Source organism: Corapipo altera, unplaced genomic scaffold (genome assembly GCF_003945725.1).
Source record: "Corapipo altera isolate COAL_440 unplaced genomic scaffold, ASM394572v1 61411, whole genome shotgun sequence".
NCBI lineage: Eukaryota > Metazoa > Chordata > Aves > Passeriformes > Pipridae > Corapipo > Corapipo altera.
The window spans coordinates 2,181,876-2,207,565 of NW_020884875.1; the positions used below are offsets into that span (position 1 = coordinate 2,181,876).

General features: G+C 41.2%; 1 protein-coding gene across 4 annotated transcripts in view; it reads left to right on the forward strand.

Moving 5' to 3' along the window:
- The window catches only part of GHR (growth hormone receptor), a 163,419-nt gene that overhangs the window by 15,900 nt on the left and 121,829 nt on the right, over window positions 1-25,690 (forward strand). The window contains exon 1 of one of the 4 annotated variants that reach the window (XM_027635314.1): window positions 16,629-16,725. The exons of the other annotated variants lie outside the window; for them this stretch is intronic. The gene's annotated coding sequence lies outside the window, so the exon portion shown is untranslated. Of the gene's footprint in view, window positions 1-16,628; window positions 16,726-25,690 lie in introns of those variants that run through there. 4 annotated transcript variants of the gene reach the window in all.

The window sequence follows — 25,690 nt, forward strand, 5'->3', positions numbered from 1 at the left end:
AAATAGCCCAAAGAATTAAGTAGCTCTGGGGTGAAGTTGCAACACAGTAGGCTCATTAACTTATTGTGAAATAAGCAGAATGTTATGGAATAGCACAAAAAATCAGCAGAGGATACACAGGACCAACATTTCCTTTGTCCCTGCAGGCAGGATCATCAGGTCATGGCATACCTTTAGTAAGTCCTGCTGCTTCCAACAACTGGGACGTATCAGCTCTAATTCCCTTGTTTAACCAGTTTTGGGCCCCTGATTGGCTTGAATCCTAGCTGTAGAGCCCATTTTTCATGCTTGTGAAACAGTGAGGAAAAGAATGAGTATTGTGATGGTCACAGCAGCAGTTCGTGACTGCTCTTCAAAGCTTTATTTCACATTCAACACAAATTTCATGGGTTCTGCCTTTGAAGCAGAAGAGCAGAGCCTCATCCTTCTCAAGGATGAAGGTTTGATTTAAAAAAGGAATGAAAACTCAACATAAATAGATGGAAGTCAACTGTTCTGCATTCTCAGCTGTCTATAGATGGCCAGGACACTGATAAATAAGTAGCTAGAATGCACAAATAAGGGAAACATTGCTCTTACTAGCTCAAGACGTTAAAAAATGTGTTGTTAGGCTAGATTATGGGAAGTTGGAGACTTTTTTTAAAATTATAGGGAAATATAAGAGGCAATTTAGGGATGGGGAGAGAGTTGAAAAGCAGTAAGAAATACAACAGTATTGGAGGCTTCCAAGTCTAATGTCCTGAGGGACTTCCATTTTATCTCTAGATACCTAAGTAAATGGAGAAGGGGAGAAGAGGTAGTAACCATGAACTGAGCTGGCAGCATTCAGAGGGAGAAAGGACAAAAGCCTGCTCTAGAGAAAATAAAGGAGAGCTTAATATTAAAAATGGTAAGAAAGATAATGATCATGCCAAATTTTCACTTGCTCTTTTTTGAGCAACACAGTAATCATCCAGGATATTATAACACGAGAAAGGATTAGGAAATTCAGTGCAACTACTCCACTGCTATCAGTAGGAATCAAGTCATTCTCATCTGCTGTAATCAGATGTAATTAGGTAAAAAATCAACAATTGAGGTTACTTCAGTCTTACTCTGTCAGCATTGGATTTCGTTTTAGACCTGGTTTTGCAGTTTTATTGGCTTCACATGCTTTGAAAGAGGCCATTTCAGTTTGTGATCTGGGACACTCTGCAGCTGTTTATCATTCTCATTTTAACAAAAACACAAGGTCTATGAATAAAACAGCAAGAGAAAACAAGCAGCAAAACTGTAACTAATATCATGCATTTGCTCATTCTGCTATTAATGAAAGCAGAGTTTACCATCAATATTTGGGTTTTATTTAGTTTAATGACAAATTTTCTCATTAGACTTGATTTTATTCTGTAACAATAATTATGGTCTTCATTTTGCTGGAAAAAGAAGTGTGATGATTACCACCCAATGGGGACAGATGGGGATTAGATTCTGCTATATACAATATTGTGTATACATGTAAACTTAGTTTTTCTATTTGAATAATTCATAATCAAACTGAGTTAAGGACTTGATCAGTATTATGCAAATGAGATTGGCACAAATGTTTTATTTCTTTTCTCTCTAGTCCCATAGCCCTGTGATTTCAGACCTCATCACCGTTGTCAATCCTACTTTGATTATCAGACACCAGTCCATTCTTGGAGTTGGTACTCTCAGACCAGATGCTGTAGGCTGCAGAAAGGGAGCTCAAATGTTGGCAAGCAAGGACCCATCTAATTTTTTATCTCATTAAGTAAATGTCTCAGTGCTCAATGTAATACCTTTGTGCAGTGGCTATTCTGCTTGAATTTAGGTGCTGCATTTTTTGCTGCAGCTGCTGCGGATAGCAAAGCTTTCACGAGTATGTGGATGGTCTGGATCTATGGTGTGACCCTTATTAGAACTTGTCAGATAAGGAACAGCCAATATTTTAAACTGCAGAGTTCAGAACAGTAGCCATCTTCTAGGATTAAGAATTAATGGTTTTTATTTTAATGATATAAAAAACAAGTCAATTCAGAATAGCACGAACATTTTGCTTTTGGCAAATATCTTCCCTCTCTTCTTTCCTTGAACATACTTATTCAAATGTATCTTTCAATCGTATACCTATAAAAAACTTGCAAGACAATAAATAAATCTGAAGAGTGGGGAAGGGAAGATAGTTTTCCCCACCATGCAATAGGGAAGGAGTTAACTGGCTTCCTATAACAGAAAAGCCTATGAGTCCAAGGTACTGCAATCATGAATGCAGAGGCAAATAATTGCATCAGTTACCAGATAAGAGACTATTCCTCCAGCAAATCTTTGAAATCTATAGTTCAGTTACAAGAGTGGGCTGGGAATGTTCATAAGGAGCCTCAGCCTCCCTGAAAACATTAACCTGAACTGAAGTAGAGCTGTGCAGCTGAAAGCAGGGAAGGAGAGAGGTGGGGTCTGAGAAGGCTGGCAAAGATCTGGAAAGAATATTAATATATATAAATATTAATGTTTTTCTTTTATGTGGACCAAAGAGTGAGGCTTGATGTATGATGCAGAAGCTGAAAGGAGCAATTGAGACAATGAGGATTGCTGCTCTAGTAATTTTAGTTCCAACTCTGTATTTCTGAACTGTGATCTCCAAAAGCTGTGTCTGGGTGGGGGGCAGCGAGGTTGTGATTGGAGATCACTAAGTGGGAGGAAAACTCTCAGAAGTTTACACAAAGCACCATTTAAAAGCTGAGCGCATTGGCTCTGTATAGAGGTTTTGGTAGGTTTACATGGACAGAAAATGTTTGGATAGAGTAAAATGAAAAAAACGCACCTTGTTTTCATCCTACTAAGTTTTATGTTATGGAAATTAATTAGAGACAGCTCAAGTAGGCAGATGACCATGACTACATCTGTACTACTACGTGAAACAGAACGAGTCACGTATGGGCAATGCCCACACTACATAGCTTTTGGCCATGGTTTCCTCTGGGCCCCCATCCAGCACTTGTATAGTATAATGATTATTTCTTTGTGGTAGCTAAAATTCTGTCAAGGCTCAGGTATCAGTCTGGAAGACCAGTGTTTTCATAGCGTGAAACTGAGGGAATGTGTTGCATACCCCTGATGTGTACCATGTTGCCTACTCAGGAGTTCAGACACTGCTGGGACAATGCTGGAGGACAGTGTAAGAGCAAGAAGACAGCTCCAGCAGTTTAGTCATCTCCATACTTTCTACTGGATACAGTTCCCAACCAGTGCTATACCCCAGGCATTACTCAGGACTTGCTGACTTAGGTCAAAACCTGCCAAAGGGTATGTTAAGTGATGAGGGTTATTTGGGGCTCATTGAGCAATCTCATTGCCTGTTCCTGTTTTATTTAGCATTACATTGAAAATACTGCCAAAATAAGAGGGAAGATGGGATTTAGTATAAGATGAGAAAGGGAGTGATGACCGCATGCAGCTTTGTCAGCAATGCTTAGGGAATCAAGGTACACACATACACACATGAACATACTCCCCTTAGCACTACCTGTCCTGCTCCTCAGGGTGGTATGTCTTCTCATGTTCCCGGGTAGCAGTGGCCTCTTCTCCCAGCTCCACCCAGCACTATAGCACCTGTGGTTTGCTCTAAAGAAGGGACTTTGGGCAGAAAGATGAACCAGACAAGGAACTTCATACAGAGATAGGCAGTATTAATGACAGAAAAAAGACAATTCACTGAACAGTGTTTCACACACTGAAATGTGTAATCTGGACCATGTAGGCTCTGAGGAGCCTCAGCAGAACCCAAAGTGAGGCTGGATTGCTGGGAGCTTCCCAGAAACCAGGCACTTTGCTCACACTAGGTTCAGCAAATGGACTACACCAGGACTGATGTGAATTTCAGATTTTGTAATTCCAGGGCAGCCAGTTCCAATACATAAGAGACAAGGACCTGCATTTCACTGCAAGTAACAGAAGCTATATTTTCGTATGAGATGTAACTCCAGAATTACAAACTTCCCTCACATTTCCCTGTCCTTGAGAAAGTTAATGACTTGTTTCGGATTTTAAATTCAACTTCTAGTATGCAACAGGAATACTCCAGTAGCTTTCCTATACAGAGGCTTTGGCCAGGCATGGACTGATCTGGGAGTGAGGGCAGAGGCAAACAGGCCTTTAACCGTGAGTCCATCATGTGAGACAGAGAGACAGCCCTGGCTGCTGGCCTGCTGGTCATGTCAGGCCAACGTCTGCACCACGAGTAATAGCTGAAAACTACTAATTCAAAGTTATAAAAGTAAAACTTCAAATTTATGAAAATGAGAAGAAGCAGTTTTGTGACTGTTTCTCTTATTTGAGCACAACTGCTGGGGTCAAAGTCATTAATGTTCTTAGTAAACAGCAACTAGCAGAAGTCACAACATAATGGGGCCCTCCTCTTGGTTATGTCAAATAGTTTATGGGATTATTTCTATACAGGCTATTTCTAGACATGGCCTGTGTCAAAAGTTTGGGCTGGCTGGATATCTAAGCATCTGTTTACAAGCATCAGGATGGATGGAATGTTATCAAGTACAGTGAAAGGCAACTGGAAAGGACACATCTGCTGGCGTTCCACTTTAGGGTTACAATTGTTATGATTAAAAATAAAATAACAAAACCACATCAGGTAAATGTTACTGCCATTGTTTGAAGGCATTTAAACATTGCATTTGCAAATTACCTCAGGACTGGTATCTAAACTGCAGTAGACTAAAGTAAACAATGACAAAGAAAAGCACAATTCAACCTAGAATTTCGATAAAAGACCTCTTTTCCCTGATTGTCTGTTTGATCAGTGATATAAAAATCCTTTAAAAACATCTTCAAAGAATCACAGAATCACAGAATGTGCTGAGTTGAAACGGACCCACAAGAATCACTGAGTCCAACCCTTAGCCCTGCACCCATTGCCAAGAGTCACACCATGTGCCTGAGAGTATCATCCAAATGCTTCTTGAACTCTGTCAGGCTTGGTGCTGTGACCACTTCCCTGGGGAGCCTGTTCCAGTGCCCAACCACCCTCTAAGTGAAGAACCTTTTTCTAATACCCAGCCTAAACCTCTCATGACACAACTTCAGGCCACTCCCTTGGGTCCTGTCACTGGTCACCACAGAGAAGAGATCAGTGTCTGCCCCTCCTCTTCCCCTCATGAGGAAGCTGTGACTGCAATGAGGTCTCCCCTCAGTCTCCTCCAGGCTGAACAGACCAAGTGACCTCAGCTGCACCTCATATGGCTTCCCCTCAAGGCCCTTCACCATCTTTGTTGTCCTCCTTTGGACACTCTCTAAGAGCTTAACGTCTTTTTTATATTGCGGTGCCCAAAACCGCACACAATATTCAAGGTGAGGTCACCCCAGTGCAGAGTAGAGCGGGACAATCCCCTCCCTCAACCATCTGGCAATGCTGTGCCTGATGATCCCCAGGACACGGTTGGCCCTCCTGGCTGCCAGGGCACTAATGACTCATTCAATTTGCCATTGAAGAACAGGGAAAAAGTTACATGCTTAGATTTAATTTTATATACCATGTATTCAGTCTGTATGACTGTTTGTATGTGGACATTTCAAGTGCACAAACCAAATTTGAACAAATTTAATTTAAAAAAAATAAATGTGTGGAGAGCGGAGGAATGTGACAAGCCAAGTTGAAAGCATGAAGAAATGCAGGAAATCAACATGAGTAGTAAGGATACCTAAAAAGTGACCACAAAAATTATGTTGTTTTAAAAAAAAAGACCTATAAGTAAGATAGAACTATCTAACAGTAAAGGATATAGCTCTGCACTGGTGCTGAGCTCCAGACAGGGGAGGAAGATGGACTTGTTGAAAGCCTCTGGGTGACAGTGAAGGAGGAGGAGGACACAGTTGCTGCTATCATTAAACAAACTACATGAACAGAGCATATATGCAGTGGAAGTCTTTTTCATTAATAACATGACAAATCATTCAATACTCAAAGCACAGAACTGAAGAGTCACAAGAGAGTTTAACTGTCCAAAGAATGGATAGGAAAAGAAACATCAGGACAGAAATTAATTAGCAAGCTCTATACTGAAAAGCATTGGTCACTATTTCTGTTTCATTAGAAAAAACAGAAGAGAGGTTCTTCTGGATGTGTTTCTTTGCAGTGAAGAGTAGTTGTTTCAGAAAAGAATGATGAAAGGCAACTTGGAGACAGTGACTGTGAAATTATAGGGTACACAATCCTAAGAAAGAAAACAGGAAAAAAGGGAGATATCATGGACTTGAAGTAGGCAAACTTCCACCAACTCAAGTCAACAAAACATCAAAGGAAAAAGTAGTTGTTGTGGCAGAAAACATAAGCTATTCCTATCAGAAGGGAAAAGTACTGAGAGATTAGTTTAGCTAATCCAGGAACTTTTATTTGATCTCAAACTCAGTAAGTTCCCTCTGAGAAGCGGAAATCAGATCAAATTCTAAAACATGTAAAATAACAGCACATGTTTATGATCCAACTAGAAAACTACGTCAAAACCTCAACATACAGCTAGGAAACACTTCAAAAGGTAACATGCACTAATAATAGAGAAAAGAAAGGAAAATTATGATTAATTTTCCTGTCTATTTTTGAGACTGGAGGCAAGGCAATGACATAACTGATGAGCTCAAGAAAATGGTAGTATTTAAAATATTTTTATGCATGTCAGGCAGGCACATCAGTAGCGTAATTAACCCTGATGACAAAGGGTTAAGTACTCAGTGTAAAACAGGCAAGAAATAGGACAGGAGTGCACTAAGAAACGCTCTCAAGCCAGCTAGACCAGATAGACTATAGCCTGGGATATTTTAAGAATGAGGTGAATTCGTCAGATTAGCAATTACTTGAGAATCAGTGAAAAATTGCTAAAACATGTAAGACTGGGAAAGGACAAAAAAATTACAGCTGCCTTATAGAAAAAGAGGGAAGAAAGCAAAGGAAGAAGAGCCTGGAAATAAACTAATCAATTTAACTTCAACTCACAGAAAAAAAACCCCAAACCACAAAAAAACTCTAAACATATCTAGAATCAGTTAAACTCTTTACAAACTTTCGAAAATGAAAATAGCATAAAAACCAATATGCTAATGCATATCTTAAACATATTTTCTTTATTTTGATACTGTCATATCACAAAATTAGGGTTCTTGAGAAATCTTTCTTTTTTCTCACTTTCTTCAACTTTTTCTTAATCTGGATAACAGTCTTATTAAGCTTGTAGATGAGACAAAGCTGGAAAGAAGCGCAAGCATGAATGTCTTGGAAGATGTAATTCAAAGTGAGAATTACATTATCTTGAGAAATTGCGGTGGTGGAATGAAAAATGGATTAAATGCCACATGATACACTGCACTTAGGTGGAAATAATCAAATTTAATGCTGTGATTTATAAATAGCAGTATAGCCTTCATGCTTTCCTCTTCTGAGCACTATTAGAATGTCAGGTAGAGAACTTGGTCTCTTTGGGGCATTATACTTCAGGAAAGACATGGACCAACTGGAGAAAGCCCAAAACAGTGCAAGTGGTCAGAGGCAAAGAGAAAGTGATCTATGATGAAAGATTTCAAAAACAGAGATCCTTTGGCCTAAGATATAAGAAAAACTGAAGAGTACGTGGCAATTATTTTCTAACACAAAAGAGAATAATCTGGTCACCATTGTCAGTGTGGATAGAAGAATTCTGGAATTTAAATTGTAGCAAAAAAAGTGTTAGGCATTAAGGAAAACATTCTGATTATAAACTTGTGAATATCTGACACAAGTGGCTTGGTAGGTAAGGGAGTATTTACTACTGAGACATTAAGAAATCTAGTCAAGAAAATACCAAGATTTAGGTAAGGACAGTAAATTCTGTTTTGGGATGTATCAATGAATGCCACTACAAGCAGATAACTCATAGGTTTCAGCTCTATTTGCCTCCTCAATAATTCCAATGTGGTTACCATGTCAAAACAATGACATGTCAAGCATGCCAAGCACATGATGAGCAGGTGGCCTGTTCTGATGTCGGAACTACTGTTCAATCTGAGGTTCCACCTAGGAAAAGAAACAGCCATCAGATCCTGTTTAGAGTGAAGTCATCTATTTTTCTGGAAACCAGCTTTATATTTAGCTTGCCCCACATCCCATGATGGAACTCAGGAGTCCTCTAAGAACACTGTTGTTCACAGGACTGCTGCTCTTTGGCCTCTCCAAGGCAATGGTATGCATCACATGGCTTGCATAATGTAAAACAGCATTATGTAGCACCATTGACCTGAAAGGCTGGACATTCCCTGAACTCCACGACTCTTGAGGTCATTTCTGTGTCAGCTGCCTTGAGCCTCCACTGCTTTTCGGTACTGTTATGAGCACTAAGAACCATCAGAGTACAAGCATGCAGGATAAAGGTTTGGAAGTAAACATGTGCAGCAACTTCACCCAGGTAGAGGCTGAAGACCAAAGGACAAGAGACTGTGTGGATGGACAGCTAAACCACTTTCTTTGAATGGAATGGAAAGTCCATGGGAGAACTTCATGAAGAAGGATTTGCCGAGTAAAAACAAAAGGGTCCAGAGATCTGCATTTTGACGGCAAGGTGGTTATGGCTCCATTAAGATTTCTGAAGGGAGAATGATCAGTGTAGCATCAGCAAAACAGCCCTATAATATGAAAAACAGGGAGCTACAGACCTGTGGGTCTGATTTTTACACCTGACTAGATGGATTTTACAGAGTAGAATTGGGAAGAATGTCAACAAATATAGTCTTTTTGAAGAGTCAAAATGCCACCTCACATCATCTTAGGAACTTCCATGTATACAAAAATATTCTGCTTTAAAAGACATTTCCCTGTGAGCATTTAAATGAGAAGATAATACTAATTCAGGGTTTTCCTCTACTGATGTTACATTTTTCTCAAAATGGTGAGTTGATGTAAAAAACCAAGCTCTTCAGAAAGAGGTCGATGTTTTTCTCAATAGAAAGAATACCAGTTATGTAGAGACGGCAATAGCATGTATTTTATTAGTCGCTCTATCCAAAATTCCTTGCTGTCACATATGCTTGAGATCTGTCAATTATAGGGTTCTAGTTGAATCGTAAATTAAAGGTTGATGCTGTTCCTGGAAGCCCCAGACTTATGAAAACGACAAACAAAGATACTCTGTGGCTTTGTTTACATGGAACCAGTCCAGGAAATTCAAGTATCATACTTTATACACTGTAACCTTGATTCAATTCTAGTCTGTTGTCTTTTGCATGGTAACACTACTGTTTTAGCTTCAAGTGAATTTGAGTACCCAAACAATCAAGATAGTGTCTGCTCTAGCTTTTGTGATCTCCTTTCCACCTAAGTCTGAGAGACAAAAGAACTTGGGGTGGAGAGCAAGAATATGTAGCAAAAAGTTGCAGAAAAATGCTCATGAAACATGGGTAGACAATGAAGACACGCTTTGAGCAAAAAAATGTAAAATACTTGGAAAAGTGAATCAGTTAGCACTTTAGTATATTAGAATTTAGACATTAAAGTACTGGAAGGCAATCCAAAAAAGCTTTGTTTAACGTGCTTAAACCTTTGAGACACTTTAGACTCTAGCACTTTAGGCAGAAGCTTCACCAGATACTGAAACTTGTGCTATTCGTAGAAAGAAATGGAGGACAATGTGGACATATGGATGCAGGAAGTGGCCTCAGGCTCTGAATTCCAGCTTTGCAGATTGTGGTTACAATCATCTATTAACGCTTGAAAGACTAAGGATGGGATTCAGTTAAGATCACAGGGCAACACCATCACATTATTTATCATAAAATTGATTGATATTTTTCACTGTTCATTTGAAGTAGTTCTTCTGGCTAATGTAACATCTAGGATGAAGGACAACCTGTGTAGTGCTGGAAATGGGCCAGGATACCAGCCTTGATAATATTTATCTTAGAAAAAAAGAGCAGTGAATATTAAATTTCAAGCAAAACCTTCACTCCTACTCTCCCCCATCTCCCTTCTTCAGAAACAAAGCAAGCAAAATACTGCCATTTACACTTTTCCCCAAAAACCCAGAAAGTCAGTGCATTCATTACACAGCAGATAGGTCTTTGCTTTATATTAGCTGCAGATAATGACATGATGAATGACTTAGAAATAACTGAAGGAGAGAGCAAGAGACCTCAGGCTCTGGCAGAGTGTTCCTTCTTTCTTTTCTCTCTTTGCCTGTGCCTTCTTATCCTGCATGCTTGTTCATATTGATTCCTTGGAGATTAGTTCCTCAAAGAAAATTCTCTGTTTCTACAGATATTGGTTAGGTAATTATTCTACTTTCATATAAAGTATTCAGGGGAGTTTTGCTCTGTAGCTTTAAAGGAAATAACCCAGATATCCCACAACCTAAATTTTTCCACATATTCAGAGGCTGAAAACAGAGCAGCTATTAAATATTGTTTTTATTTTTGCATACAGCAAGCACCGTGTATTCCCAGCTCTTGGTACAAGTCTGATCATGGTTGAAATATGCATTTTATTAGTGTGGTTTCTTTTTGTGGCAAGCAATCGTGTGCCGTGGTACTTTTTTCTGCAATTCTACTTATGATGGAAATTTAGATTAAAAGAGTGCTTTTCTTCTTTCAGCTATTCTTATTCCATAGATGAATAAAGAGCATTAAAAAGGTGAAGGGAGGAAAGAGGAAGCATTAACCTACCCCCTGTTCAGAATTTTCACTTGCTACCATCCTATAAACAGATATTTTGACAGCAAATATAGTATATGCATAAAAGACTGACTTACTCCCTACAAAGGTTAACTTTCACTTATGTTTCACACAACATCAGTGGACTTTTTTTCTCCATAAGTTTTCTAAAGTCATATGTCATGGTTTTAAGCCCAGCTGAAAATTAAGCACCACACAGCCTCTCACTCAACCCCCGCTCTCTCTCCCTCTACCATGGTGGAATGGGGAGAAGAATCGAAGTAAAAATTGTAGGTTGAGATAAGAATATTTAATAATTGAAAATAAATTAAAATACAGTAATAATGGTAAAATAATAATAGTAGTAATAATAGTAATAGTAGTAGTAGTAATAATAATAATAATAACAACAATAATCATCATCATCATCATGGCTAGGCTTCGCAAATGAAGATTTGGGAAGGGCTCTACCCACATTTGCTACAAGTGTGCTGGTGGCTAAAAAGGCCAATACAAGACAGACATGTCCAGTTGCAAAAGGCACAGCAGAAAGACTCCTTAGGTGGATTCTTTCTGCGCTGTCTTTTCTCCTCGAGAGTGATCCTGTGTGCGTTCTCAAAGGACGCAGCAGCGTTATAGATGGTGTGTCTCCAGACCTGCTGACTGGAGGCCAGAGTAGACCAGTGATGTTGATCAATATGGCCAAGGCTGAGATGTTGTTTCGGGGCTCCTCTCTTGTGGCAGCCGGTGGCAAGTTCACCATAAAGCACGAACAACAACAATAATAATATTAAGGGAAAACCCAAGTGATGCATAATGCAATTACTCACCACCTGCTAACCAATGCCAGATGCCCCTTCCTGAACCCAGACTGGCCTGCCCTTCCAGGTAACTCTCCCCAGTTTATATACTGGGCATGTCATTCTAAGGTGTGGAATATCCATCTGGTCATTTTGGGTCACCTGTCCCAGCTGTGCTTACTCCCAGTTTCTTTTGTTATCATCCTCACTGGCAGAGCATGAGACACAAAAAAAGTCCTTGATTTATGATAAACATGACTTAGTAAAGAACCAACAAATCAGAGCATTATCAACACCATTCTCGTTCTGAATGCAAAACATAGCACTGTAACAGCTACTGAGAAGAAATTAATTTTACCCCAGCTGAAACCAGGACACATGATATAAAGGGGGAAACACGTGTGCATCTGAATCATTCTCTTTCTTATTTCTAAATGACTAACATGTTCTTTTTATAGCCCTCATTTTTTATTACCATCTAGATAAGATCAGTGGAGATTAATTGAAAAAATTAATTGGAAAAACATGTTGTCTTGTATTACTAAAATAATATGGACTCATAGTCTCTGTGCCTGGAGGCCAGTAACAAGCGCAATACCACAGGATCAATAACTTGTACCCATCCTGTTTAATATCTCTATCAATGACCTGGAGGAGGTAATGTGCACACTCGTCAAGTGTGCACATAGCAACATACTGGAGGGATTAGTCAATATGCTCAAGAAATGCTTCCAGAAAGACCTAGACAGGCTGGAGGAGTGGGCTGATGGGAACTGTGTGAAATTCTGCCAGGACAAATGCAAAATCCTGCCCTGGAAAGAAAGGAGCCCATGCAGTGATACAGAGATATTGCACAACTGGAGTGACCCAGTGAAATGCCACCAGGGTGCTCAGCTCAGGAGTTGGAGCATGAGCACCCCAAAAGGATGTTGAGGGACAGGGCTGCTCCAGCATGGAGAAGGAAAGGCTTCAGTGGCACCTCAGAGCAGCCTTCCCCTTGCTACAAGTAGGACATTGAGAAGACAGAGCCAGGCTCTCCACAGAAGTGCATGATTGACAAAGGAGAGACAATGAGCATAATTAGAACTGAGAATTTCGGATTGGAGAAGAAAGGAAACCTTTTGCCCTGTGAGGACACTGCGGCAGGGGGGCAGGTTGTCCCAAGACGCTGTGCAGTCTTCATCCATGGAAGCTTTTGAAACCCAACTGGGTAAAGCCCCGAGTAATAAGATTTTCCCTCTTCACTGACCCTGAATTCAGCAGGAGTTTGGACTAGGGAGCCCCTGAGATCTCTTCCAAGCTGAATCTTTCTGTTTCTATGATGGTGTTAAACAAGAAGCCAAGAAAACAGATAAAGATATAGAATGTGGAATATGAACAATGTCTTGATTCTCCTGCAGTTTTTAATGCAGCTTTGAAAAATAAAAAATGTTTTTGTAATTTAATATAAGTAGTTTCTCACTCAAGAGAAACATACTCATAGTCACTTAAACCTCAAACCACTGGGAATTTTGAACTACTCAGACTAGACCATGTTGTTTCAGGCCTAATGTAAGAGCTCCAAAGGTAAAGCAGTATCAATTAAGAGTATATTTTGCAATACCATATTAGCAAAATGCTTAGCAACAAAAAAGTCACCTTATTTCCTTCCAGTACAAACTCTGCTAGACAAAGTAACACTTTTTTTTTTTTTTTTTAGCATGGACCTTGCATGTGGACCCTGTTATATTGATCTAGAAATGCATATATTAACATTGCTTTTGCTGACTATAGGTAACTATTGCCTGCTAAATCAAGCGATAGGAGTTTGGCAGGCATTACCAATACAGCTACCTCTATGTTGCACAAGCTCAGACTTTAGCCAGTGCTTACATTAGGTGTTCACAGTGAGTCTGGCAGAAATTACTGGCAGCACTTGCTGTAGACGCTGTAAAGTAGAGGAACCTCTTTCAGATGAAGAACTGTTATGAACTGAGCTGTTAGAATTCTATTTGACATACTGTTGATAAACACTATGTTATACACTAATATAAACAGAGAGCAAACCAGACTCAGACATCATTTTTTCTTCTGCACCTGGTTGCAGAGCATCATACTCAAAAAGGAGAGGACTTTCAATACACTCTTTGGAATGGACTGAACTGGTAACTGCATGTTCAGAGAAAAGAGTAGGTGTAAGCATGACTGGATATTGTGTCAGAGTAAATGGTCAGAATTCAGGTATCTTTACTGAGAGTACTCAAGCCAGACTTGAGTTTCGAGGCTTTTTAAGAAGATTGGAGGGAATCTGGAAGAGTGATAATACAGAATAAATGAAAAAGAAAAATGAAGCACATAGACATTCATTAAATTATACATAGTTTTAAAAGTAGATGTGTCCTAACAGATCTACAAAGAACACAACCAATTTCTATATTTTTACTGAGCCAAATTTAAGATTCTTGCTTCATAAGATACCAAACTCACGTACTCTGAAGCTAATTTCTGTTGGTGATTAAAATACTACCACTGGGAAGAAGCACAGAATAAATATCCCCCTAAATCCTCCAGTGAAATTGAGTATAATAGTTATCAAAAGACAAACCTTTTTTTTTTCCTAAGAGAGAAGCAAAGAGACCACTGACCATTTATTATGCTATTTATTTGTATTGGAAAGATTAGGAAAATTAAAAATATTTATCCTATACTCAAGTTATACACACGCTTGTGCTTTCACATCTCCAGGACCAGCTGTACAGTGTGGAAACTACACTCTTACTTGTCTCCCATCTTTCCAGTCCCATGCACACCCTCACAAACTTTCTGACTGGAAATTATTTTGGCTGCTTTTGCCTAAATCTGGTCTTGTTGGCAGTGAACTGTGTTTGACATTAATCCCCACGAAACTAAACCACCTGCCATGTGAAAAAATAAACAACTTTTATCTAGTATACAGAAAGTCCAGGTAGGTATAAACCCAGAATATATAATAAACTATGGATTTATAATTATCTACACTGATTTGTACATATAATGAGGGAGCAGTAAATATTTTCTCTGGTTTATCCATGTGGTATTTTAGATGTTCAGCTCTCACTGCTGCTTAGCCAATACAAAACAGTTTGTCATAGTCTCACATCTTATTATGTTACAGGAATGTTGTATTAAACAAACCCCATAAACATATTTGGACCCGGAATACAAGTCTTTCTCTCCTAACACAGTGTTTCAACCACCAAATTACAGGACCAGGATCAGGTCTATAGTTAGAATTTCTAAATCAGTGAGTTATTAATCATGCTTTGCCATAGCTTCAGTAGAAGACGTAAGAGTGAAAGGTCTGGAAAACAACCACTAGTTTGGCAGCACAAGCATCTCATAGGAGATGTGGATATGAGTTTCCTAATCAGTGACATTAACTGAAAGTTAATGTCCTTTGCACATATATTAATGGAAAGACTTGCTTGAGCTTGACACTTAAAAAAATGTAGAGTTCTGTTCCCATGATTTTCGAAGGAAGAAAAGGCAAGAGGCGGTTCTGGTGTAGGAATAAGAAAGATGAAGCTGTATGCTCTTAGTTTAAAACCTCAGTGATACTTCTGTCATACAGTTTCATTTCAGTTTTGATGTCAGATTTTAACTCCCTTAAGGCAACTGAAAATTCATAAGGCTACATCTTATGGTCCACCTTGCCACAGCTACATGTCTTTACCCCCTGGGCCCACTCTATTGGTTCAGGGCAGAGCAAGTCCAGATCAACAGCCCAGCTGAGAACAGATCACTTGATATTTGAGGTACACCAGCTCCCTGAAGCCAAGCAGGACCCAGTAGTAATGCTCCTGGTGCAGTAATACAGGAAGGGCAGCACCAACCTGAGCAGCCAGTGGTGTCAGGAACCCCATTGTCCACAGCCACTGTAATCAAACAACTTCTGTGTGCTGGCCCTGGTATTCCTGTTCACCAAACCGCAACAAGGAGCTTGGGTGAGCTACAATTAATTTCAGAGGGGACTTTGCCTTGTCACAAGTGATTGTGAAACTTTTATAACACTGGCTTGTATGGCTTTTGTCCCACCTCTGTTGTATGAGGAAGCCAGATGATGAGCCATTTGAGGGTGAATGGGACACACAGGACAGGGTGCCTGCAAGGGCCTCAAAGATCAGTGTCTCACTGCTGAGGTCACCTTTGCACTTATGTGCCTACCTCTGATACTTTATCAACATAAACGATACCTAAACAAACTGATGGCACCATGCTCATTTTGAATGTTTTCTTTCCTAAGGTGCTTCTCAAAAGAGAAATCTTCTATTATTGTAAGAAAATCCCTAGGAGTCGCTCTCCCTTTTGCCGTAGCTTCTGTCTACACTCACACTACTCAGTTCTTCGTGTGAGCCACCACACACCTGCTCACGGAAGATGCCTATCCTCATCTTTTCAGCCGTCCAACGCCACTTCACTTCCACCTGGTAGCTGCGTCCGTGGCACGCTGACACCCCCTTCTCCCTAGAATCGGGTTCATCGCCTTCCTGAACACAAACGAGAGGGCCAGCTCTGCCCTCACAGGCACACGCTGGCCATGGCCGGGGGGGCTGTGCCCGCAGCGCAGAGCTGACCCCCGAGGGGGGGGCTAGGGATGTTGCGCTTCAGTAGCCGCCGTCTCCCCCTAGACAGAGCCCCGCGGCGCAGCCAAAGTGCCGGCACCGGCCGGGGCTCAGGGAGGGCGGCAGAGATCCGGAGGACGCGCCGAGCCGCCCCCGCCCGCCCCACCCCGCCAGACACGCTCCCCCGGCCCCGCACCCTGATCCCCCCTCCCGCAGCGGGCGGGCCGCCAGCTGCCGGGGTGGAGGAGGAGGAGAAGGAGGAGGAGCACGCAGCGGCAGCGCTTGAGTGCCCCGCGCCCCGGCAGGCAGGGCAGGGCAGGGCAGGGCGGGCTGCGCCGAGCAAAGCGAGTACCCCACCAGCGCTGCTGCCGCTGCCGGCGGAGGCGGGCGGGTGTGCTGAGAGGAGTGGGGGGCCTCCCCACCGCCCCCTGCCCTCCCCCCGCCTGCCCCGCCCCGCCCCGCCCCGCGGGAGGAGTGCGGGCTCAGTCCGAAGCTGGGCTGCTGTTGCTCGCTTTCTCGCCGGTCGCTGCCGCTCCAGAAGTTGGGGCCGGTCGCGGCGGACGCTCGCTGAGGCGCTCTCATGGTGCCGGTGCCCGCCGGGGGGGCCCACGCCCGCCGCCGCCCGCCGCGCCGCCGAAACTTGGGGGAAGTTTGTGAGCGACTCGGTGAGTACCGGGCGGCGGCTCCGCGCCTCTCCCTGCCCGCCGCCTCTCTCCTGGGGCGGACGCCGAATGGCTTCCTCGCCCCAGTGTCCCAGCCCCAGGGTCCCGCTCCTGACGGGCTTCGCTGCCCTTACGCGGCTCTCGCTCCGGAGTTTTGCGAGCTCGCCCCGTGGGGCCGCCTGGCGTGCCCCGCTGGCGAGGGCAGCCCGGCCCCGGAGCCGGGCCGGGACCGCGACGTCAGCTCTGGCCGTGGCCGGGACGGCGACTGGGGGGCAAGAATTCCCGTCAACTCCCGTGCTGTGGGTGATGGAGGGGGTGATGGGGGAGGGAAGGTCTGGAGAAGCAGTTTTCTTCAGAGAAACCCTCTTTTCTGCGTGGACTGGGATTTAAAAAGCAGAGTAGTTTAGCTGCCAGCGTTGCAGGCTTCTCCTCTGTAATAGACCTAATCGGAGTTTCTGTTCTGTGTGGTTTATTCCAGTTTATACAATTCCCTGCTCCCGTTTTTCTTTTCTTTTTTTTTTTTTTTTAGTGCTATCTATAATTTTCTTTCTTGATATGTGGCCTTCTGTAAGTATTACACAGGATTAAAAATAAAAAGAGAATGCTTTTTAAAACAAACACTGCAAATGCTCTGAGCAGAAGTATACGAAACAGAGGGGTTAATGCAGAGGAATAACGAGTTTTTTATCACAGTGGCAACTTCTGTGATACTTGTTGCAAACTCTCAGGGGACTAATGCTAGACTGGACGTGCATTAGCTACTCATCTTTTCACTAGAGAATATTTTGTTCACAATTTAGTGTATTATTAACTTATTGTATTCAGTCATGGCTTCACTTTCCTTCTCGTGTAACAACAACAAAATATTCACAATATTGCTTCACTCTCATTTCACATTGGAAATGAGAGTGAAGCAATTAAAAAGCTGTAGCCCAATGCTTGAGTTGGATCCTATTTTATAGAAGCTTTAAGCAAGTATTTACTGATAGGAAAAATTGAAGTTATTTGTCAGGTAAAGATCTTCTTAAATCCAGAAGTTTTAACTTAGACTTGTTTGCTCACATCAGCCGTGAAAATGTATTTGAGAATAGAATCAATGTACGGAGATCTGGTAAGACTTATTTGAGTACTGGTGTTTATTTAAAAGATGCTTTTTTAAATATTGAGATTAAAGTAGATGGCAATTGAGATGTCTTGTGGCTCTGAGTGGTAAATATAAGTATTACTGAAAGTTATTCAGACAGCTTGAATTAAATAGGAATACGATGTCTTTCATCCGTACCACATCTCAGTCTTGCATTACTAGAATTGCTACTTGCTGTGTTAATTCACGACGTTTGCATGTTCTAATAATTATATAGGATTGACAAACATGCCAGTGTGCAGTCTTTCTGAGGAGTAATTTCTGAGGTTGCCAGTAAATGGTAGTGATACTTTTACTAAATATGTAGCTGTAACTTACTCTAATGTACAGAGAAGTCATAGATACCCCCCAGATGTTTTGGAGTGAAATTGTCCTAGTGTGGTCAAGGATTGTTTTCATTACCATGGGCTGTTTCATTGTCTTCTAGTGTTGATGTATTTGCACAGCACAGTGCAGCACAGTGCACGTATATAAAATTGGGATCTCTGTAGAGGTGTTAATTCCTGTAGCACTGTGCAAGGCAGCAGCACTGCTCCCAGAGAGTGCTTGAGTGTCTATGCAACACTGGCTGTGTTGGGGAGAGGTATGGAGCTTAGTTCTCCACATTTTTACAAACTAAAGTAGCATGTTATACCATATATGACCTCTTGTGACATTTTCCAATAAGGAGTGATCAAGAACTCTGATGGCAAATCCCCTGTTTATATGGGTTAGTACCTTTCCTTTCCATGATCTGGAGGCTGAGGTTCCCTTGGGGTATGAATTTCACACACAGGGTTTCTTTCGATTGCCAATATGTACATGACTCTAAGTGTGTATTTAAACTAGACCTAGGCCTTGCTCCCATTAAATGAAGCTTCCTTTTGCTGCAGAAATTGTTTTTTAACAAAGCTAGTATTCATCTTGTGCTATTAATGAGAGCATTGGGGAGAATAAATATAACATCATGTATCTTATTTGAAATACCAGATGTCCATGGACAAAGTGGAAGCTGTGAATATTTGTCATTGAGAAAGTGTTGTAGGCAGAGATGCTTTGATTTATTTTTTTTTGACTGATTGAAAAATAAGATGTGCTTTATCAGACATGACAGCACTTGCATTCAGCCAGGTTGAAGCTCTTGCAATCTTAAGGTATGTGTCAAAACGATAGGAACAACAAGAAGGGAGGTATAAAGTTGGTGGGAAAAGGAAGGCAAGGATATCACCAGTGTAATAACGAGTCTGCTTAGTCCACGTGGAAGTTCTTAAATGATTGACTAGGTAGAGGGCCAGGTTTCTTTTAAATAAAAGGTCTTCCTTATTTTTTACCAAGTATTTGTCTGATAGGAAGACAATTCTTTGACCCAGCAGAGCTGAGAGAGTAATTCTGGGAAGAGGGCAGTGTGAGGAAAGCAGGGGGAGAGGGGTAGTAGGGTTGCTGCTTTGCTGTGGCGAAGGCAAAAGGCTGATGCAATGAGCTACTAGCTTGGCAGGAGTAGATTTATGCCAGGACTTGAAGGAACACTTTGTGCTCAAATTGTTTATCACAAGGGAAATCTTTCTTTACCATATATGAATCCCAGTTAAAGTCTTCGTGTGAGGTAGGTGTTTGTTTACACGTCACTGTAGTTCATCAGAGACGGAACAAGCGTCCTCTTACCAAAGAGCTGATTTTCAATGTATGAGAAACAACTTTTCCTGCAAAATTGTAAGGGCTGTTTCCTCTGACAGCTGTGACAGAGATGGATGTTGTCCGTATCACGTTTACCACAGCTTATGAAATGAAAATATATTTAAGCACATATTTTATTGACCTTCAGAAAGCATGTATGCCATTGAACATACATTAATCACCAGAATTATTATTTTTTAAATTATTAATGAGATAGTATAAACTTCAGAAAAGCTTCACAGTAGTAGGGTGGTTTGCAATAGGGTAGGATAGGACTTTATGTCTCTCTTGCCCAACAAACAGCATGGTACATTATATTGTTAATTTTAGATATACGATATTGTGAGGATGTAAAAGACAACTAAAATTATTTTTACTGAAGTAATAAGTGCTGGAAAACACTCTTGATGCAGTCTTCTGTGATCAGTAATGCTTGAGATACTTGTGTTAAGTGTGTGAATGCATGTGAACAAATGCTTGGTTCGGAGTAACTTTCGAATGTAAGGTTGTTCCACTTCGTTATCCACTTAGTCAGTAGCTGAACAACGACACCAGTAATCAAACATTTATGAGCTTTGACACTCTGTTTGCAATGCTATTCATACTTATCATACTAATCACGTCTGTCTTTTGATTTTACAAAAAATCCTTTGACTGCAATGCCAACACCTGTATCTTCTAAGTCATGCTTAGCTTTATAACTTAGAGATACTCCTATTTGTAGTCATACAGTCTGCAACATAGTCTTTTGTCCTGCTATGTGTCTGAACTAGACATAACATTTTGTGAAAGGTATCCACTGCATGGGATTGTGGTTGTTTGGGGAAGGTCCTACAGGGATTCATGGAGAATGCTGGAGATATGGTGGAGACAAGGAGCTCTATACCGCGACTGCTGGTGAGAGGATATGAAACTCGTAAATATAGCAGAAAATTTTAACCTCTCTGCATTAGGAGAATAAACACAGCACGCATTCTGTTGGTGTGGAATGATTTATGCTTCCCCAGGTCTCCTTTCCTGTAACCGTTTAGGGAGACTCACAGCATTATTGTATTGTAGTGCTAGACCTGCTTGGCCTGTGTGCGTGGCACAGGGTGACTACTGAAGATGAGTTCATAATGTGGGGAACTGAACTCAGAATATACAAAGAAAAGATGCTTTGCTGGCTTTACGCTCATTAAGGCAGAAGATTGCTGCCTCTGATCACTTAATAAGCTTATTGCTCATAATCCTAGAACAAAGATGATATATGAAGACATAAATATGAATAATCACTTGCATTTGACTATGACAATAATAGACAGAGATAATTAATATTTAGAACTTTAAAAGCTGTTTAAATACTGTCATAAATCCATTACAGTCTTCAAACTCAGTTTGTAAGTAGTCAATCCAAACAGAAAGTATTATTTCAGATGTGTGACAGTAATTTTGTACCAAACAAGTTTGTCATCAGCTAACATACAACAACTCCGAGGGGCAGTTGGAAAGAGCTAGATTGTTAATAACAACCCTTATGTTAGAGCATTCAAGCATTTAAATTGAGTTTGAATGTTTACTGTCTCAGAAGTAAATGAGATTGGTAAAACTCCATATTCCAGTAGATCTCTAGGATGCATTGATGGTAGGTAGAAACTGTCCCTTTGTTAGTTATGTGGACAGATGTCTTTGTGCCTGACTAGTATGCAACAGTTTTGGTTTTAATTCATATGTAGTAGATCTCTACAACCTTACTGGTATAGCCAAATAACTCCCTTACGGCCTGTTGGAGTTTCGGGATAGTCTAAGCATGAAGAAGGGCCTGTAGGCCAGAAGAAACAGACTGAAAGAACCAACACATTTTATTCCAGCTATCTTAGTTAAACGAGAATGCTTGTCAATTTTCACCTTACTTCACAAACTGTGTGCCTTATTCCCAACTGCTCTCAAGTATTCAGCCTGATGTCTAATATATTCCATTGTTTTTGCCTGCTCTTTTCACATACACATTACATTAGTTCTACCTAGAGAATGAGTTGGTGCAGTGGGCTCTCATTTATTGCATGACTGCAAGTATTGTTTGAATTTGTTTTGGAATGCTTATTAAATTGTGTTTGCTCAAGAACTGTGTTATGAACCTACATTATAACTGTTTTGAGCAATGCCTTGTTTACTGTTTTCATCCAGAAAATCTTGAACTGTTCAGTGTTTTGGTAGTTCGTGGGATTGCTAGTGGCTTTATGTGATGCTGTAAAAAGTCAGTGAAAAGAAAGCAGGATTCCTTGCTTGGTGGTACTTGTCTCTTGCTTTGCATGAGTTGAAGAGAACTGGTTGTGATTGAATTGGGACTCAGCTTTACCTGTTCTACCAAGAGTAAGGAAGATCTGGGATGAGGATTGAGAGAAGAGCAGTTAAAGCAATGAACTGCTGTATCTTTGGCTTTTAGTTGTATTTGATGGCTGAGCGTAGTCGAGTATGTTGGGGGAACAATGTGGGACTTTTATTTATAAAGAAAGCTTTAAGAAAACTACTGCTTTTGTAATGACTGTGGCAGTTCGAAGTCTGACACAGAGTAGCCCTCAGAATTAAGTCAGATGTCAAGTAAACAAAGCAGAATACACCATGATCAGGCCATCTGTATTTCACAGCACACATAGCTCAAGCGCAGTGAACTGTGCTTATGCTGGGGCTTTGGTCCTCCAGGTTGAGTCCTGGCTGGTTTAGGGTGTGCACTTGGCAAGTTGAGCCACCTGAAGGAATTATTTGCAGGGAGTGCAGTAGGAAACACCACTCGTTTTGGCTTATGCACATATGTAACTGAAACATATGCAACTAAACATTTAGGGCTTGCCTTGTGCTTGTTCCAAACGGTGCCAACCTACTGATCCAGTATGTGTGGATGAGCTGTTCTTACCACTGCAGTGTTTTTGTGGTAGGATCAAGAGTGTGTGAGACAGTGCGTTACACTTTTTAGCTGTGATTTCTGACCCTTGGAGAGTGTCAGTGAGCCTCTGGGTCAGCTCATGCTGGGTGGTGGTAACAAACACTGCACAGGAGAGATGCTTGTTATGTGATACGGTCACTGCTGGCCTCTTGTACGCCAGCCAGTTCTGGTGGTGCAGGACAGTGTGTACATCATGGAGGGACTGCAGCCTGGGGAGAAAGGGCCCCTCCACTTCCATGTGAGAAAGGCTGTTTTTGTGGAACTGTGCGATGAGCTCTGGTATCTTCCAGCTCTAAGGTGCTTTAATTAGGATGACTGTGTCAATTCAGAAGCTATTTCAGAAAAAGCAGTCAGTGTTGTAAAGCAGCCTGTGCCTCATTACTGCTGTAATGTAAGTAATGTAAGTATTCTACTTGAATAGCTAATTTCCTTGAAATAATAGGTAGCTTTGAGAAAATTAATTCCTTTGATTGTACTGGGTCAAGGCACACTTTTTGCAGTGTCATGTAGTTTATCCATCCCAAGGTACACACAAGGATGTTAACTTCAGTACATTCTGCTTGATGGTTCTCAGACCTCTAGCTGACCACAGGGATGCTGGTGGTGATGTTAAGGAAGGATGGCATTCACCTCTTTAAGTGGTATGAGGGCCTTTCCTAACTTGCATCGAACAAAGGAGGAGTTCAGGAATACTTGCATGAGTTGGCAATGTGCACTCACAGCCCAGAAGGCCGACCGAATCCTGGGCTACAAATGGTCAAAGGGATCCCAAATCACAGGGAGTGTGACCAGCAGGTCGAGGGAGGTGATTCCCCCCCTCTACTCTGCTCCTGGGAGACCTCACTTGGAGTAGAGTGTACAGTTCCAGTGCCCCCAATATAAGAAGGACGTGGAACTGTTGAAGCAAGTCCAGAGGAGGCCATGAAGTTGATGACTGAAACATCTTCCCTACAAAGACAGGCTGAGAAAGTTTGGGGTATTCAGCCTGGAGAAGAAAAGGTTGCGTGGAGACCTCACAGCAACCTCCCAGTACCTGAAGGGGGCCTACAGGGAAGCTGGAGGGGGACTGTTTGTCAGGAACTGTAGTGATAGGGGAAGGAGTAATGGCCACAAACGGAAAGAGGAGAAATTTAAGTTAGATATTAGTTTGAAATTTTTTACATTGAGGGTGGTGAGACACTGGAACAGGTTGCCTGGTGAAGTTGTGGCTGCCCCATCCCTGGCAGTGTTCAAGGCCAAGTTGGACAAGGCCTTGAGCAACCTGGTCCAGTGGGAGGCATCTCTGCCTATGGCATGGGGGTTGGGACTAGATGATCTTTAGGGTCCATTCCAACCACTTAACATTCTATGATTCTGTGATTTTTCACACTTATTGTGTATAACGGTATAAGACCTGTATCCAGCATACAGGGGAAATAAGCAATACATTGTGTCCTTGTATTTTTGATCCAGCTTGTGGCATAGATGGGTGCACTTGATGCCATGATGGAAAAAGTAATGTTGTTTACTGTTCCACCCATATGTTTGTTGTGACCTTTTCTGTTGCCTTTTTTCCCCAATTATAAGCAGTTAATCTTTTATTAAAGTAACCAGACGTATTGTGGAAATCATTGCTGGTCTCTTTTCTTTTCTTATTTTACTGCTACAGGTGAAGGGCTCACTCTGTAAGAGCCCAAGGGAGCTTTATGGACCCATTGGGAATAAAAAGTATATCCATCAAAATGAAAGGACATAGGATTTAGGAAGAGGGACTCTTCTTGACAAGTTGTTCTTGTTGACATTGAATGATAGAATGGAAACCTTCATGAAGAACCTTCTGTAGCCATGTTCTTGTCTTCTGTGCTGAGGTAGGGTTTGCAGATTTTTTAAAAGAATTTTGGTATATTGTTTGTTATTTCAAACCTAAGGAATCTGGGAGCCTGATTAACCACAGGAGATCTTGGATTAGAAGAGGGAAGAAGTTTTCCATAGTGGGAGAACATGTTCAGTGTTTCAGTTCACTAAACCATGCAGAAAAGGAGAGGAGGTTTTATGGTGTTGAGGGATCAAGAGCCTGAGACTGCATACAGATTTCGGATAATTTCTGAAACAGAATGGAATATGTGCAGATAGAAAGACCAGGACATGAAAGCCTGGGGAATTATTGGTTGTTGTTGGAAGGACTGAAGTTATTGACTCCAAACAATTTGGTTCCACTGTCTTAAGTGGACATTTATGTGAACATGTAACTGAACATTATGTGGCCAGTAATCAAAAGGACATGTTTAAGATTTAGTGTAATGATTTGTTTAAGGATGTTTGAGGTGGCTGGACTAAAACACAGTAAAAAACCCAACATCCTCAAGTTGATTAAAAAATTCAAATATAACTTGAATTGCACCCAGAAGTATATTTTCATACTAATTTTCAAAATATTTTATTTTTTTTAATCAATGTTAAGATTATACTACTTTGTGGATAGAGCTATGATAGGAGTAGAAATGTTTTTGGTAGGGTAGGACTGATTTTGCCAGCAGCTTGCAGTGCTATGCTTTCCAAATGGTGTTTTGGTTGCAGTATTTTGTAGCAGCCTGTCAGTGCAACAGCTCGTAAAAATACAGAAAACAGAAATATGGTATTTTTGCATCAAACAACTGATATTGTTCACCAATTCGTTTTATATGTAAGTAGTTGGTACACATACTGTTTATTCACATTGCAGTTTCTGTTTTATTTTCTGATGCTGAAGTGTGAAAATTAAATATAAGCTGTCCGTAAAAAGTGACTGGCACCATTTGTTGTTAGGGCTGAAGCAAAAGAGGTATCTCTCACTAATTATTTAATTGCCTGGATTTTTAAAAGTTGAAAGGTTCCTTCTAAGAAGCCTGGTCTGACTAAGAGGCTGTAACTGTTCGTGTGAACTGCTTATATGTACAGTCCCATTTGTATGAAGTAGAAGTGTGGCCTTATGGGCAAAAGAAGAATCTTCCCACTCTCTACATCTTAGACACCTGCACTGACCAGATATCTTGAAAATGTGAGAAGTACATTCATTTCCATTCAGATGGAGCAGTAGTACAGAGCAGCAGCCTCAGCTGTAGCTTTGGGACCAGTGGTCACACAGCTCTCTGTTCTTGAGACTTTGTGTTGTTGCTTCATATTCCTAGCAGATTGCTGCTTTTCAGATGTTCTGATGACTCCCTACCTTAATAATACAGATAGATATTCTTAAAAAATGTTATTAAAATACCTGGTCTGAAGCAGCGCAC